This window comes from Saccopteryx bilineata, chromosome 5, assembly GCF_036850765.1.
Source record: "Saccopteryx bilineata isolate mSacBil1 chromosome 5, mSacBil1_pri_phased_curated, whole genome shotgun sequence".
NCBI classification, from domain to species: Eukaryota; Metazoa; Chordata; class Mammalia; order Chiroptera; family Emballonuridae; genus Saccopteryx; species Saccopteryx bilineata.
The window spans coordinates 228,333,970-228,349,178 of record NC_089494.1 but is presented as its reverse complement, the minus strand read 5'-3'; the positions used below and the strand labels follow the sequence as shown (position 1 = coordinate 228,349,178).

Below are 15,209 nucleotides of genomic sequence, written 5' to 3'. Positions count from 1 at the left end.
CAACAAAATGGTTTTGTCAAATCCTTTGTGTTTCAAAGAACACCAACAAGAAAATAAAAACAGAACCCATGGACTGTAAGAAAATATTTGAAAATCATATATTAGAAACAGGATTTGTATTCCGACTATATAAAGAACCCTTACAACTTCAACAATAAAGACAAACATGCCAATTTCAAACAGGTCAAATAATTTGAATAGGCAGTTCTCAAAGGAGATATACAAATAGTCAATAAGCACATGAAAAGATTCTCAATATCATTAATTATTAGAGAAATGCAAATCCAAACCATAATATAACACTTCATGCACTCTAGGATTGCTAAAATAAAAAAGATAGACAACACAAATGTTGACCCGCAGTGAGATATCACTTCACATTCATTAGAAGGGTTATTATTAAAGAAAAAAAAAACCCATAAAATAACAAGTATTGGCCAAAATGTGGAGAAATTAGTACTCTTGTGCAATGTTGATGTGAATGTTAAGTGGTAGATCTATTGTTCAAAACAGTATGGCAATTCCTTTAAGAAAATTAAATTTTGGATTACCATATGATCCAGTAACCCCATTCCCAGATACTTATTTAAAAGATTCAGAAAGCAGAAACCCAAACAGATATTTGTACTCTCAGGTTTATAGCAGCATTATTTACAATAACCAAAAGGCAGGAGGCACCCAACTGTCCATCAGTGTATGAATGGATAAACAGAATGTGGTATGTTCACATAATGGAATATTATTTACCAATAAAAAATAACGAAGTACTGATACATGTTACAACATGGATGAAAATATTGAAAGCATTATACTAAGTGAAAGATGTCTGACACAACAGTTCTCATATCATATACGTACTTCCATTTAAAAGAAAATCTTGGAATAGGCAAATCCATAGAGAGAGAAATTAGATTAGTACTTTTTCGGAGCTGAGCAGAGTCGGGGATGTGAATAGGTCTGGGGATTCTTCTTGGGGTAATGAAGATGTTCTGAAATTTGATAGTGGTGATGGTTCCACAACCTTATAAATATACTAAGGCCACCAAACTGTACACTTCAAAATGGTAAAATATATGGTTGTAAATTATAACTCAACAGAGCTTTTTTAAAGGAAAAAAACAAGTAGGGTTTAGCTACCTGCAAACTACTATCCATTTTCTCACTCATTTATCTAACTTTTGTGGAACCTGGTTTGAGCCAGGGTCTGTGTTATGTGCTGGGCATAACAGCATTCTGAAGAGATGGCCCTGCTTCAGTGTGGAGACCAGATTGGAAGTGTGCCAGAGCCATATGGACAGTTGACAAAATTGGGAGCAAGCCAGTACAGCGAATCATCTCTCTTCTCAGTCAAAAGTCATTTCTTTACATTCTTTTCACCATAAATAGGCAAACCAAAGAAAGGAAGCAAGCTCTTCTTCAGCTCTTTTGTGATCCAAAGAAAGCTCTGATGTTCTTTGGGGCTTCCGAAAAGAGCTTTATAATCATAAAAACCAAAGACTCGAGTATTAATTTTACTTTTGAAATCTAATAAAAAACATACCATGCACCTATCTTTGCCAAGAAACTGAAATGGAAAGGCACATCAAGTAGTCGGGAAGACCAAACCTTCATTCCTCTCTCTTTTCTGACAAAACAAACAAACAAACAAACAAACAAACAAACAAAAAAACTCAATAATAAAGACTGGCCGAGGAGGTGGGGCCAGCTTTTCGGACAGGAGTGGCCTGTGGGAGTGCCACATACTCTTGTCCCCTTCACCCTTATTTGCCCCAAGTCCACTCACTAGGTTTTAATGGGACTGTGGCATGGGATGGTTCAAACTTTGTACCCAGCCTTTGTCTCATAGGCTACTGGTGTCCTCAGGGAGGAGAGCTTAGCTCCTGTAAGAAGACACTCCGAAATACTGTGAAGGGGATCAGGTTTGGAGTTTGTGATTACCCACGAGTTTTTACATCCTCTTAACTCTCTTATCACGGTCCTTGAGGTACAGGGTGGTCCTCATCTGTCATTTGAACTGTCTATTAATTTATATAAGAAAAAATGACAATCAAGTTTTGTTAAAGTGAGTCTAACAGCGTCAAACAATCTTGTTGAAAGTTTCATTTCTTTCCAAATAACTTTGGTTGATTCACATTATTTACATGAGAATTCTTTCTAATGGTGGCTCTTTCACTAAAAGCAACTCAACCACAGATCAACAAAAGATTTTCTGCTTTAAATTGTTGTCCCCTGACTCTAATAAAATGAAGTCATCCCAATTGAATTCTCCCAATCTAAAGAAAAAAAATTGAAATATTTAAAAAATTAAATAATCCTTGAATGAATGCATGTTAGTGAAGTAATCCTCTTTCTCTTCTTTAACTGTGCTTAGTATAGGTGGATCAGCCTTGAGTCAGCACACATCTAAAGACAGATGCTGTAATCTGTTCAAATTCAATGCTCTGAGCTGAACCAGAGCCTGTGGAGTCCTCCTGCCATTGCTGCCCCTCTGAGGGACAGGAAGAGCAGCCTCTCTTGGCCAGTGCTCCTGCACGCTCCACGAGACAGCTTCAGGATGGTGTCAACGGCAGTGCTCAGCTCTCAGTCGAGTGGACCAGGGATTTACCTAACTCTGATTTCACAGTCCCTGAGGAAAACTGCATTTAGGAAGCAACCAACAGTATGGTGGTTACCAGAGGGATAGGGTAATAGGGGCTAAAGGGAGCCCAACATATGGTGACAAAGGAGGTTTGGCTCTGGGTGATGAGCACACAATGTAACGTACAGATCATGTGCTATGGAGATATAGACCTGCAACCTATGTAATCCTATGGACCAATGTCACCTCATTAAATTTAATTTTTTAAATAAAATAATTTTAAATGAATAAATAACTTTATATTATGAAAGACTAGCATTAAAAAAAAAAAGAGAGAGAGAGAGAACTCACTCTGATGCCTTTTGCCCTTGTGTTGGCCCATCCTTTAAAAATACCCCAAGGCAGTGCCAAAGTGTGACTTCTTTCCAAGACCTGGAAAGAAAGCGCGTTGTAAAGAAAATGACATAATCTGCCTTCCAAATGGTCCGTCTGCACACCGACCACAGCCCTGTCCAAGGCTGCTCTGAACCAGAGGCAGAACTGTCTGCCCTACTGATGTCGCCACAGAGCTGAAGAGCAGGTTACAGAACGAGCTCAGACCTGGGGGGGGGGGGGGGGGAAGACATGGTGCTCCGTGTCTGCTCAGCCTCTGGAGTGGTCAGGGTGGTGCTGGGCAGTCCGTGTCTGCTCAGCCTCTGGAGCAGTCAGGGTGGTGCTGGGCAGTCTGTGCCTCTGCTCAGCCTCTGGAGTGGTCAGGGTGGTGCTGGGCAGTCCGTGTCTGCTCAGCCTCTGGAGTAGTCAGAGTGGTGCTGGGCAGTCTGTGCCTCTGCTCAGCCTCTGGAGCAGTCAGGGTGGTGCTGGGCAGTCTGTGCCTCTGCTCAGCCTCTGGAGCAGTCAGGGTGGTGCTGGGCAGTCTGTGCCTCTGCTCAGCCTCTGGAGTGGTCAGGGTGGTGCTGGGCAGTCCGTGTCTGCTCAGCCTCTGGAGCAGTCAGGGTGGTGTTGGGCAGTCTGTGCCTCTGCTCAGCCTCTGGAGCAGTCAGGGTGGTGCTGGGCAGTCTGTGCCTCTGCTCAGCCTCTGGAGCAGTCAGGGTGGTGCTGGGCAGTCTGTGCCTCTGCTCAGCCTCTGGAGCAGTCAGGGTGGTGCTGGGCAGTCTGTGCCTCTGCTCAGCCTCTGGAGCAGTCAGGGTGGTGCTGGGCAGTCTGTGCCTCTGCTCAGCCTCTGGAGCAGTCAGGGTGGTGCTGGGCAGTCTGTGCCTCTGCTCAGCCTCTGGAGCAGTCAGGGTGGTGCTGGGCAGTCTGTGCCTCTGCTCAGCCTCTGGAGTGGTCAGGGTGGTGCTGGGCAGTCCATGTCTGCTCAGCCTCTGGAGCAGTCAGCGTGGTGCTGGGCAGTCTGTGCCTCTGCTCAGCCTCTGGAGTGGTCAGGGTGGTGCTGGGCAGTCCATGTCTGCTCAGCCTCTGGAGTGGTCAGGGTGGTGCTGGGCAGTCCGTGTCTGCTCAGCCTCTGGAGCAGTCAGGGTGGTGCTGGGCAGTCCGTGTCTGCTCAGCCTCTGGAGCAGTCAGAGTGGTGCTGGGCAGTCTGTGCCTCTGCTCAGCCTCTGGAGCAGTCAGCGTGGTGCTGGGCAGTCTGTGCCTCTGCTCAGCCTCTGGAGCAGTCAGGGTGGTGCTGGGCAGTCCGTGTCTGCTCAGCCTCTGGAGCAGTCAGAGTGGTGCTGGGCAGTCTGTGCCTCTGCTCAGCCTCTGGAGCAGTCAGGGTGGTGCTGGGCAGTCCGTGTCTGCTCAGCCTCTGGAGTGGTCAGGGTGGTGCTGGGCAGTCTGTGCCTCTGCTCAGCCTCTGGAGCAGTCAGGGTGGTGCTGGGCAGTCTGTGCCTCTGCCCAGCGGCTCTCAGCTGGACACACTGAGGCCAACACGTTTGCTTTGGTTTGATTCTTATGTGACAAGCACACACCTTGGTTTGATTTTTCAAATGGATGATACCATTTTCAAAAACAAAAAAAAATTAAAACAAATTCTCTTTATGTATTTATGATAAAGACCACAAATGAACCTATTTCTCTCATTACTAAAACACTGTTCCAGTGAGAAGCAAAAATCTATACAATGTACCTATTATTTTTCCTATTGTTTCATTGGTCTAGAAAAAAAAATCTTCGATTATCTTTGGAAATATGAATATTTTCCCATAAAAATAATTTCTTGGTTAAAAAAAGTAACAACACCATATGAGTTTCTTTTCTTCATCTGAGTTATGTAGTATTTTAGGAGCTCTTGCTAAAAACAGAGGTCTTTTAAATTAATAGTGAAGTATTAAAATATCTTATCATTCAGAATTGTATGTGTAAGGTCGGGTGGATAATGGTGGATGGTCACGTGGGGAACCCAGACCCGCAAACTTTGGCTAGTACCGCCCACAACCAAGCGTGCCAAAAGAAGCTTCACAGGAACTGCCAGCCAGTGAGATTTCACCACGTCATATTAGCTCGACCACCCTAGGGACCCTTTAAATATTTCCCACACGGGTCACCACTTGTGACTTCCCTGGCCTCCATCTTTCCTCGGGGCCAGGGAACCTCGCTGGGCAGGATGCGTGCTCTGTACTCAATAAAGCCTTTTACTATTCCACACTTCGTGGCTCCGGCCCCTTCCTTCCTTTTCAGTGGGGAAAAATACCTTACATTTTGGCGCCGAAAACCCGGGAGGAGTGTGAAGTCCACAAGGACCACTCCTCTTTCCTTCCCCTCTGAGAAAAGAACCAGGATCTCTGACCTTCCACCCACTTCGGTGCACAGTGCAGTAAGTCTCCTGCCTCCAGCCTTCCCCTCAGTTCTTTCTTCCAAGACTCCCTGTCCGAAACCGTAGCTACATCAGGGAAGTCTTTTCATTCCGGGTGAGTGTACTTGTGGAGACGTCCAGAGCACATCCACTTTACCTTCTCCGTCCGTGGCCAGACTTTGAGTTTTAGGATGCTAATACTCAAATCTGACCACTCCAAGGCCTGAAGGCAGCCATGGGGGCACAGGAAGCTCCCTCCCTAAAGAAAAAGAAACTGTTCTTCTTCTCCGCTGTGGTCAGGCCACAGAACCCACTAAATTAGCCTCCTGAAGGGACTTCTGGTTTTAACACCCTCATCAACTTAACTATCACCAAAAAAGCTGGAAACTGATTGAAGATCTCTTACATACATGGCTTCTAATTATTTGCGTGCCCATCCTTAATCTCTGTGCCGCCTGTTCACCGCGCAGGCCTTTTTCTGGCCAGAGAAACCTCACCTAAAACTTCCACTCCTGATCTTTCCTTCTCTGCAGACTCCCAACTCTCTCTCCCTCTTGTCTGACCCCCGGGGGCACCCCTCTCTTGGGACTTCTCTGGTCCCTCTGTGGACCTCTTTTGTGCTCAGGTCTCTTCCCTCTGAGAGCCCCCTCCCCTCCCTTTGCAAAATCCTGTTTCTTATCCACCACTACCATCTCTCTTTTTCCTCCCCTGCTGGCCAGGGGCCCCTCCATTCTCCACTGTGTTCTTAAGTCCCTCCTCCGTCAAGCCTTTCTCCACCTACTATTGGCTCTTAACACCAGTTTGCAGGACCCCGATGCTCAACCCCAATTTTCTTGCAGGAAGTTCTGGCCCTGTCCTGCCTTTGGCTCCAGCGTTTCCTGCCGGATCTGGGTGCTGGGCTCCCCATGAGCCCTGCTCCTCTTATTCCCAACCCCCAAACTCCTATCCGGAACCTGTGAACATGGCATTTAAAGTTTTTAATGGTCCTAACTAGTAGAGACAGGCCAAGGCTGTTCACCAGGCCCGCATGCAGAAGGTAACGCTCCAAACCCAAACTCTTGTGGCAACCCTGAGACTAGCAGAGCCACCAGCAGCTTGCTTTAAGTGTGGCAAGCAGGGTCACTGGTCCCTGCAGGGCCCCTGCCTGCAGCTGCCCACTGAGCCCTGCCCTGACTGCAAGCAGCCCAGTCACTGGTGGAGCGATTGCCCCTTTGGGTAACAGGCTTTTCTTCAGTGTCTCTACGTGGAGGACAAGCTACCCGAATGAAAGGCCAATCCTGCCAGGTGAGTGCATCACTCAAACTCCTAGGACATGGCCTGGACTTGGATAACCCAGGGTTCTGCAATGAGTGGGTAAGTCCATCTCATTTCTTGTGGACACAGGGGCTACCTTCTCTGTTTTGCCCTCACACTCTGGACCTCTAGTTCCCTCACAGGTCTCGGTTATGGTAATGGATGGGACCCTTTCCTTTCCCCTTTTTATGCCACTCCTGACATGCAGTTTTGCCTCAAGCTTTCCTCCTTACAGGACCACTGGCAGTCAGAACCACTGGACTCCATCCATCTCCAGCTCACCAAAAGGCTGGACCCTACAAATCCCCTATTACTCCTCTTTTTAAAAAATTCTTACAGGACCGCATCTGCAAAGTTTCTCAACTCACGGCCAAACAGATGTTCCTCCTGACACCCCTCAAAGCCACCACCTTCCGATCTCCCCCTCCCCACGATGCCCCTATTCAGCAGGAAGTAGCCAGATGAATAAATGGCGCCCCTTTTCTATTTAACACAAAAAGTCAGAATGTAAGGTTGGTGGATAATGGGGGATGGTCATGTGGGGAACCCAGACCCGCACACTTTAGCTAGGACCGCCCACAACCAAGCGCACCAAAAGAGGCTTCACAGGAACCCTTTGGAAAAAAGCGACCGTCTGCCAGCCAGTGAGATTTCACCACGTCATATTAGCTTGACCACCCTAGGGACCCTTTAAATATTTCCCACACGGGTCACCTCTTGCGACTTCCCTGGCCTCCATCTTTCCTCGGGGCCAGGGAACCTTGTCGGGTGGGATGCGTGCTCTGTACTCAATAAAGCCTTTTACTATTCCACACTTTGTGGCTCCGGCCCCTTCTTTCCTTCTTGGCGGGGAAAAATACCTTACAGTATGTATATAAAGTTGGTTCTCATTATTTGTGGATTCCACAATTGTGCACCCATGTACTTGCTCGGACTGTTCTGTAGCCCCGAGAGTGGTACCCACGCCCTTTTGCAGTCATTCGAGGGCTTGCTCGGTGCACCTGCCTTCGCCTTTCAGCTCTCAGTGTCCACTCCATGGTCTGTTTAGTGCCACAAAATTTGTGTTTCTGTGCTTTCTACTGGTAACTTCACTGATTAAAGCCAGATAACTGTTAATTAGAGTGTCTTCCAGAAGTGCAGGGGTTGCCAGTTTGATTCCCTGTTTCAGTTTGTCTGTCTGTCTCTCTTCCTTTCCCTCTAAAATCAATTTAAAAAAATAGTACCGCCCTGGCCGGTTGGCTCAGCGGTAGAGCGTTGGCCTGGCATGCGGAGGACCCGGGTTCGATTCCCGGCCAGGGCACATAGGAGAAGAGCCCATTTGCTTCTCCCTCCCCCACCCCCTCCTTCCTCTCTGTCTCTCTCTTCCCCTCCCGCAGCCAAGGCTCCATTGGAGCAAAGATGGCCCGGGCGCTGGGGATGGCTCCTTGGCCTCTGCCCCAGGCGCTAGAGTGGCTCTGGTCGCGGCAGAGCGACGCCCCGGAGGGGCAGAGCATCGCCCCCTGGTGGGCAGAGCGTCGCCCCTTGGTGGGCGTGCCGGTGGATCCCGGTCAGGCACATGCGGGAGTCTGTGTGACTGTCTCTCCCCGTTTCCAGCTTCAGAAAAATACAAAAAAAAAAAAAAAATAGTCCCAAGGCATTGTGCTGAATGGGTTTCTAATTTATAAAATTGCTGTGTTGTGGCTGATAGAAAATATAGGTGTGTTAGATAAGGCACAAGTTATGGTGCCACTGTCAGTGAATTCAATGTGAATGAATCAATCACACATATTAAATAAGGTGCTTTTGGAAAAAATACACATGAAACAAGGTTATAAATTGATTGATTGCTGAAAATGTGTCCAGAAGTTTATAGGAAGCTAACCCTCTATTTCTCTTCCGTGTTTGCTAGGTCAGTGTTTGCAGTGACGTTATGGAGTATAATAACTACAAGGAATACTGAGGATTGGTGAGATCAGCTTTTATAATTTGGAAGAGCAAATCAGGATCGAGCATGTGAACCATCTGCCAAGGGGGTCAGGGCCTACCTGGCTGCAGAGGCCATTTCCGGCAGGCCAGCTCAGGTGAGTCCTCACAGGGAATGGTGAGAGTTCTGCAGTGGGGACCGCTGGGCTGGAAGTGCAGTTCTATGGATGAAGTTAATATGGAAGAGTGTGTGTGTGTGTGTGTGTGTGTGTGTGTGTGTGTGTAGGACAGGGAAGGAGGGCAGAGAGCCATGAATAAGAGAGCTTAGAAACGATTTCAGAACCCAAAGGCTAGTCTTCATGGGGCCTGCGTACCTGGTGGGGATGAAGGATGGGGAGTGTGTGTAAGGGGGGGGGGGGGGATAATGTCTGAACTGTCTTGACCGGGTAAATTATTCTAGGTCAGATCTCAGGTATAATAATCCCCTTTGCTGCCCACCATTTTCAGGAGGAGCCTCCATGTGGCCTCCAACAGAAAGCTGCCAAGGAAGCCTTGAAGAAGCAAATAGATTCCTGAAAAATCTAGTTCCACTTTACATTTGGAAAGACAGGTGAGCAAACTGGCTGCTCATTGTCAAATCCACAGAGTCTCTTCTTTTCCTGGGCTGCTTCTGAGCATGGAAGCCTCGTTTCCTCTCCCCGGGATCTGATTCCAACCCGGCTCCACATCTCCCCACGCGGACGCGCCTCCCCGTGGAACAGTTTAAAAACTCCCCACGCCAGAGGTCCTCTCCACTCTGGCTTCACCTTAAAGCATCCAGAGGACTTTAAAACCCCAGTACAAGACCAATCGAATCAGAATTTCTGGGGAATGGGGTCTCAACACAGAGATTCTAATACATAGGCCCAAAGTGATTGAGCGCCTGGCTCCCTGATTCTCCATCCTGGCTGTGATGAGAATCATGCTGGGACTTAAGAGAAATCCCAGGTTAATTGATTGATTCAGGATTTCCCTGGAGATGGAGGGAGCCTGGGCATTGATTTTTTTTTTTATTAGAATTCTTGGCTTAGTGAGATTACAAAGTTATCCCATGTTTAAAATTTAAAAATAAAATTGGCAGGAGGAAAGCAAAGAAGAGAGAGTAGAGGAAGAGTTGGTGATGAATACAAGAGTGTGGTGAAGGTGAGGTCAAAGACGCTGGGCCCTCTGAGTCTTCGAAGGCATTGAATTTTGACCTGAAGGGGAGGCAGTTGGGCCACTGAGGGGAGCAGGGCAGTTTGAGGGGACAGATCTAGGGTCACATTGTCGCAGGAGCTGCCCCAGCATGAGGTCTGCTGATGGGCTGTGAGATGGGCCAGTGCAGGGGCCAGGTTCTTGGATGACATTGGTAGTCAGAGTGGGACATTCAGTGACTGCGATGACCGTGGGGCAGTGGTTCCTTCTCCCCTGGTCTCCTCTACTCTCCTTCCTTGCCCACTAAGAGGACGGCAGCTGATTGTAGGGCAGACACTGTTCGCTGCCTGGCACAGATCCTTTGCTGGGCTGGTGCACCCATCCCCAGTTGCTGTGGCTGCTAACAGCTTACAGCCACCTCCTTCTTCAGAGACCGGCCTTCTGCTAAACAGACTCTCCCTGGAGATCACATCCCCACATCTTTTTCCATCCTGGCCAAGAGAGACAGCTCACAGACAATGGCTGACCGGCAGGGTGCCAAAGTCTGACTCCCTGGCCTTGAACGGGATGAATTCTGAAGGGCAATCCATTTTCCCTGCTGGACCAGGCTAACGTTGGTTACGGAGCCTATCTCCTTGCTTAGACTTTCCCCCTGCCCTGTCCTGCTTCCCTCATTCCCATTCTCCTGAGAGCATTTCATCAAGAAATCCTTGTGTACAAGAATCCTGTCTCTGGCTCTGCTCCTAGAGAACCCATCCTAAGTGATTAGATAGTATGTGGGTGATGGGGAGGGTGGGCAGAAAGAATGTGAATAGTTAGTTAGCTACATCTGGGGTCAGCCACAAGTTCACCACTTCTTAGCTGCATGAATCAAGTTACCTGGACTCTATTATCCTGTTTCCTTCTCTACCTAATATGAGATAGCCACACATCCCTTGCAAGGACGTCATGATGATGCCATTAAACGCAACAAGAGAATGGATATGGAAGTCCATGGTACATAGTAGGAATTCAGTAGGGTCAGCTTCCCTTGCCTCCTGAAACTTTCCACCTCCTTCTAAACTTGTCTCTCAGCGTCCTCTTTGGTCCCTCATGCACTGTGATTTTCTTAGTCTCTCTCCCCTCTCTTTCCTCCTTTCCCCCCTTTATATCTCCCTTTTACTCTCCCCTTTTCCAGGGTTCTGCCTTCATTTTGTGTAACTGCTTTTCACCTCCCACAGCCATGTTACACTAAGAAAAATGCGCGGTGATACCCAAACACACAGGTCCTCGTTCCGTGGGCCATGGCCAGGCAGGTTGGAGGGAGGTTATCGGGTTTTGCCAGCTCAGCAGAGTTATGTTGGGTTTAGTTTTGTAAATAGGACTCAAGGGTCTAGTTTGTGGCTTTTCCTGAAATAGTGTTGAGCCAGGGAAGGATATACTATTTTCCTTGTAAGACAAAAATAAAGGCCATTAAAAAACAATCACACTAGTGCTTGACATAAGAACCCTCATTAACATCAGTCTTTCTCGTCTGGGCCAAATGGTGGAGCAGAAGGGAGCTGTTCCCTGTAGTCAGGATGCAGGACAAGAGTTCACTGGCTCTGCTACAAACTGGCTGTGGGACTTTGGGGAGATTGCATAACCTCCTTAGAGCTCAGGACCATCACCAGGAAGGCTCTATAGCAAAATATGTGCCAGCTACTTCACAGCAGACCTCCTAGAATTCATAAAATATTATTTGGGAAGCTCTGGAACTCTGGGCAGAAATTGATTGTAAACCATGTCTTCTGTTACTAATATTCTTGTTACTAACACTATGAAATCATTGCAAATCAACTCACTAGGTCATGGAGTATATTGTGAATCGTGTCTGTCCTGGTAACATTCTACACTGAAGATGGTGGGTAATCTGAAAGTCATAAATTAGCCTTGAGCACCCAATACTAGCTGCTCAACTGGATTTTAATAATAATTATTCTCATAAGCCCAATGAAATAAGCTGAGCTAATTAATACTTTTTTTGTCTGCCCAGCGCATTTGTCTACCCTTCCCTGGCATTGGTACTCCCTTCCCCCTGGGGTGCTCTTTCTCCACTCCCTGGTCCCGGTGGGTATCACTGCTCAGTCAGCTCACCCCTACACCCTGCAAGAAGGGTGGGCACATGGCCCAGACTCGGCAAACCATGGTCCCTTTCTCTCTGGTCACAGGGATGTTCCAAGTGGTGGTTGATTCATCAAGTCAATCCGAATCCTTTCTCAGCATTTTGGAATAGGAAGGAGAAGGGTAAGCACCCTCCACATTTTTGAAAACAAGCAGTTAGGATAAGGCCCACCACTCATCTTTCGATTTCAATAGGTGTTCTTCCTCAAATACCTTACATTAAAGAATAGGTGTGATTTAGAATAGACTCCATTTAGTGTCAATATATTGCAATCATTTAAATATTATTATAAAGAAAAATAGAACTTATATTTTGGTGTAAGTTATATATGCTTGAATAGAAAACATGTCTATCTATTACCCTGCTTGGTCAGCTCAGCTGGTTAGAGCATCGTCTGGAACTACAGAGGTTGTCAGTTCGATCCTGGGTCAGGGCACATACAGGAACAGATCGATGTTCCTGTCTTTCTCTTTCTCTCTCTTTTCCTCTCTCTCTGAAATCAATCAATTAAAAAAAAATTTTTTTTTAATCATGTCTATTGGGAAGTAGGGGCATAATTTGATCAATAGTCTATCTAATGCAATCTAATACATTAGAAACAAACCATCTTATAGTGGGTGTTTATTACTTTTTCCAAAATAAAATGTTTTAAAGCATCGAGCTTGGGAAAGTTGCCACACTGAACATTTTCCTCATCCTTTTTCATCAGTGACCACAGGCTATAAGTCTTTTAGTCACGGGGTGACCTCTCTGCCCAGAGCATTAAAGACCAACCAAATAGTGAAAAGGACAGGGTGGGACCAAATCTTGGGTCCCCTAGGTTTTAGTCTGGGACTTTTACGATCGGGTTTTGTGTCCATTTACTTCGTTTATATTTCTCACATCTGTTTTACATGCATATACATATATGAAAGTACTTCTTGTCCTGACTACAGCTGGGAAGATATTTAAAGCTGTAAATATTTACTAAGTGTGCATGAAACAGCAGTGTGGGCTGAGGCAGCCGGTGAGGGGGAGTTGGAGCAGTGGGCCCCACTGCTGGCTCCACTGCTAATTCACTGTGTGACCTTGGCAGGCCAATTAGAATCTCTGTGTTCCAGCGCTGCATTTAAGAAGAGCAGATACGGATCTTTATTGGCCGGCACTCCAAAAGTAATAACTTCTGAGGACAATACCTGCTATTCAGAACAGAAATCAAAGAGGAATCTCATTAAGATCATCCATCTATTACTTTCTTATTTTTTTTTTTTAAGGGAGAAGAGTGTTGGAGTAAAAGGGAGGTATCATTGCCTGGTTTGAGGAAAAACAAAAATTCGCTGTCTCAGAAAGAATAGCAAGCCTTTGCTTGTGCACATCTTTGCAGCGAGGAGGCAACCATGTGAATGAGCGGCCAGGTTTGAAATACCCTGGGAGAAGGAGGACGGAGGGCAAAGGAATCGTAGCAGCCCCTCTGGGACGCTCGCTCGTTAGCCCTGGTTTTCCCCCAGAACAGAAAGAGCGGGGCTTTGAGACAGAACTAGGAGTTAAGGTGCTTCTGTTTTTTACTCCTGTGACCTTACACGAATCATTTCACCTCTGAGTGTCAGGTTCCGCTAACAGTGGAGTGGAAATGATCAGGCCCGTATTTAGCTGTGCTGGAACAGTTATCCACAAGCCCCGAACAAAACGGCACACAGAAGCAGCCTGGTGAATTCTGATTTTCCACCACTTTCCATTTTTCCATTTACTTTGATAGTCATATGGCCCTAGAACAGCAGATAGAGCAGCCTCCATACTTTGCTAACAGGGAGCAAAGCCTCAGCAGGTCCTCAGTCCTACATACCCAACTGGGTGATGCCACCACATGTCTTGTATTGATATTTAGCGTGCCCCTTCATCAAGAAGCAGACATGTACAAGGAAACATGGCCAGGGGCTCTCGTTTAAAGCTTCTATTCGGAATGAAGGTGTTATAAACTTTCTCTTGCACTTAGAATCTAAGTAACCTCCTCCCCCCCAAAACAGAACAATGAAGCGATGATCTAGATGACACAGAATAAAGAAGCTTGAGTTATACTAATAATTTGGGACTGAATTATTGTCTCAATTGTTTCATTTTCCTTTTACTATTAAGAAGCCAGAACATAAGCAAAAGTGGTTTTATAAAAGGGAATTTAATTTGCACTGGCCAAGAATCTCACAATGCAAATAAGTGAACCCCAATAATCGAAGGTTTCCCTGTTGCAACATCATAGACATGAAGAAAGGACAACTCTGGCCCCCAAGAAACATGTTTGCTTTTCTCAAAGCAGTAGTTCCTTTTGGAATTATTTCCATTGACAAAAAATTGTGTGCTTCTCTACATTAATTTGTTTTCACCAATGACTGTGTGGAAAATATAATTAGAGTGGTTGAGGGTCATAGTGCAATTTTTATAAAATTTCTTGAGAAATTTCAAAAGTAAAATTCCAGAGGCAAGAAAATACTCCTAGTCATGATAATAATTCCTTCGTGTCAAGTGCCCTGCGCTGTTCAGACCCTTTCATAGCTTATTTACTTTTCCACAACAGCCCTATGGAGTTGTAGCATTGCTCAGTGCTCACAAGACCACAATGCAGGTTTCATTGTTACTGTATTGCATCACTTCTGCGATGCCAAAGGGTGGAATAGGCACCTGTATTTTATGTACCACCCAGAAAGAAAACAGAACGCTGACAATGAAACCAGGGCATATCACCAATTGGAAAACAAAACAAAACAAAAAGACCACACCATTTCAGATATGTTAAAATGAGAAAGAATGAGCATCTTAGAATTGATGACCTCGGGACCTTCTCTTTTGTAGATGACAATATGTCTGCCATGTTCATGGTCAAGCTGTTGATAGAGACTAAAGCCAGAAGCACCACTCAAACTCAGGCTTTCTGACTGCAACCCCAATGGACCCCACTCAACCTGACCTGGCAATTATGGAAGCAAGATAGAAGGCTCCCACCAGATATTTCTGAGACCACCACTTTTGAAGGAAATTATTTACACTAATTGGAGGCAGCTAACAGGGGTCGTCAAACTTTTTATAAAAACCGCCCACTTTTGCAGTGCAACCTGGTCCCTACCGTGCAACCAAACAGCGCCGCGATTGGCCCACCATGAAAGCTGGACCGCCCACTAGTGGGCGGTAGGGACCAGGTCTACCAGCACTGCAAAAGTGGGCGGTTTTTATAAAAAGTTTGACGACCCCTGAAGGGAAAATGAATGGCTACCCATCTTCTGTCCTTACAACACACTGCATTAATACAATGCAGGTATAGTCGATCCTCATTATTCAGGGATTCCATATTTTAAAATTTGCCTGTTTAATAAAATGTATGT

General features: G+C 46.3%; 1 protein-coding gene across 2 annotated transcripts in view; it reads right to left on the bottom strand.

The window, feature by feature from the left end:
• The window catches only part of LNX1 (ligand of numb-protein X 1), a 180,323-nt gene that overhangs the window by 148,342 nt on the left and 16,772 nt on the right, over positions 1–15,209 (bottom strand). The gene's annotated exons all lie outside the window — the stretch shown is intronic.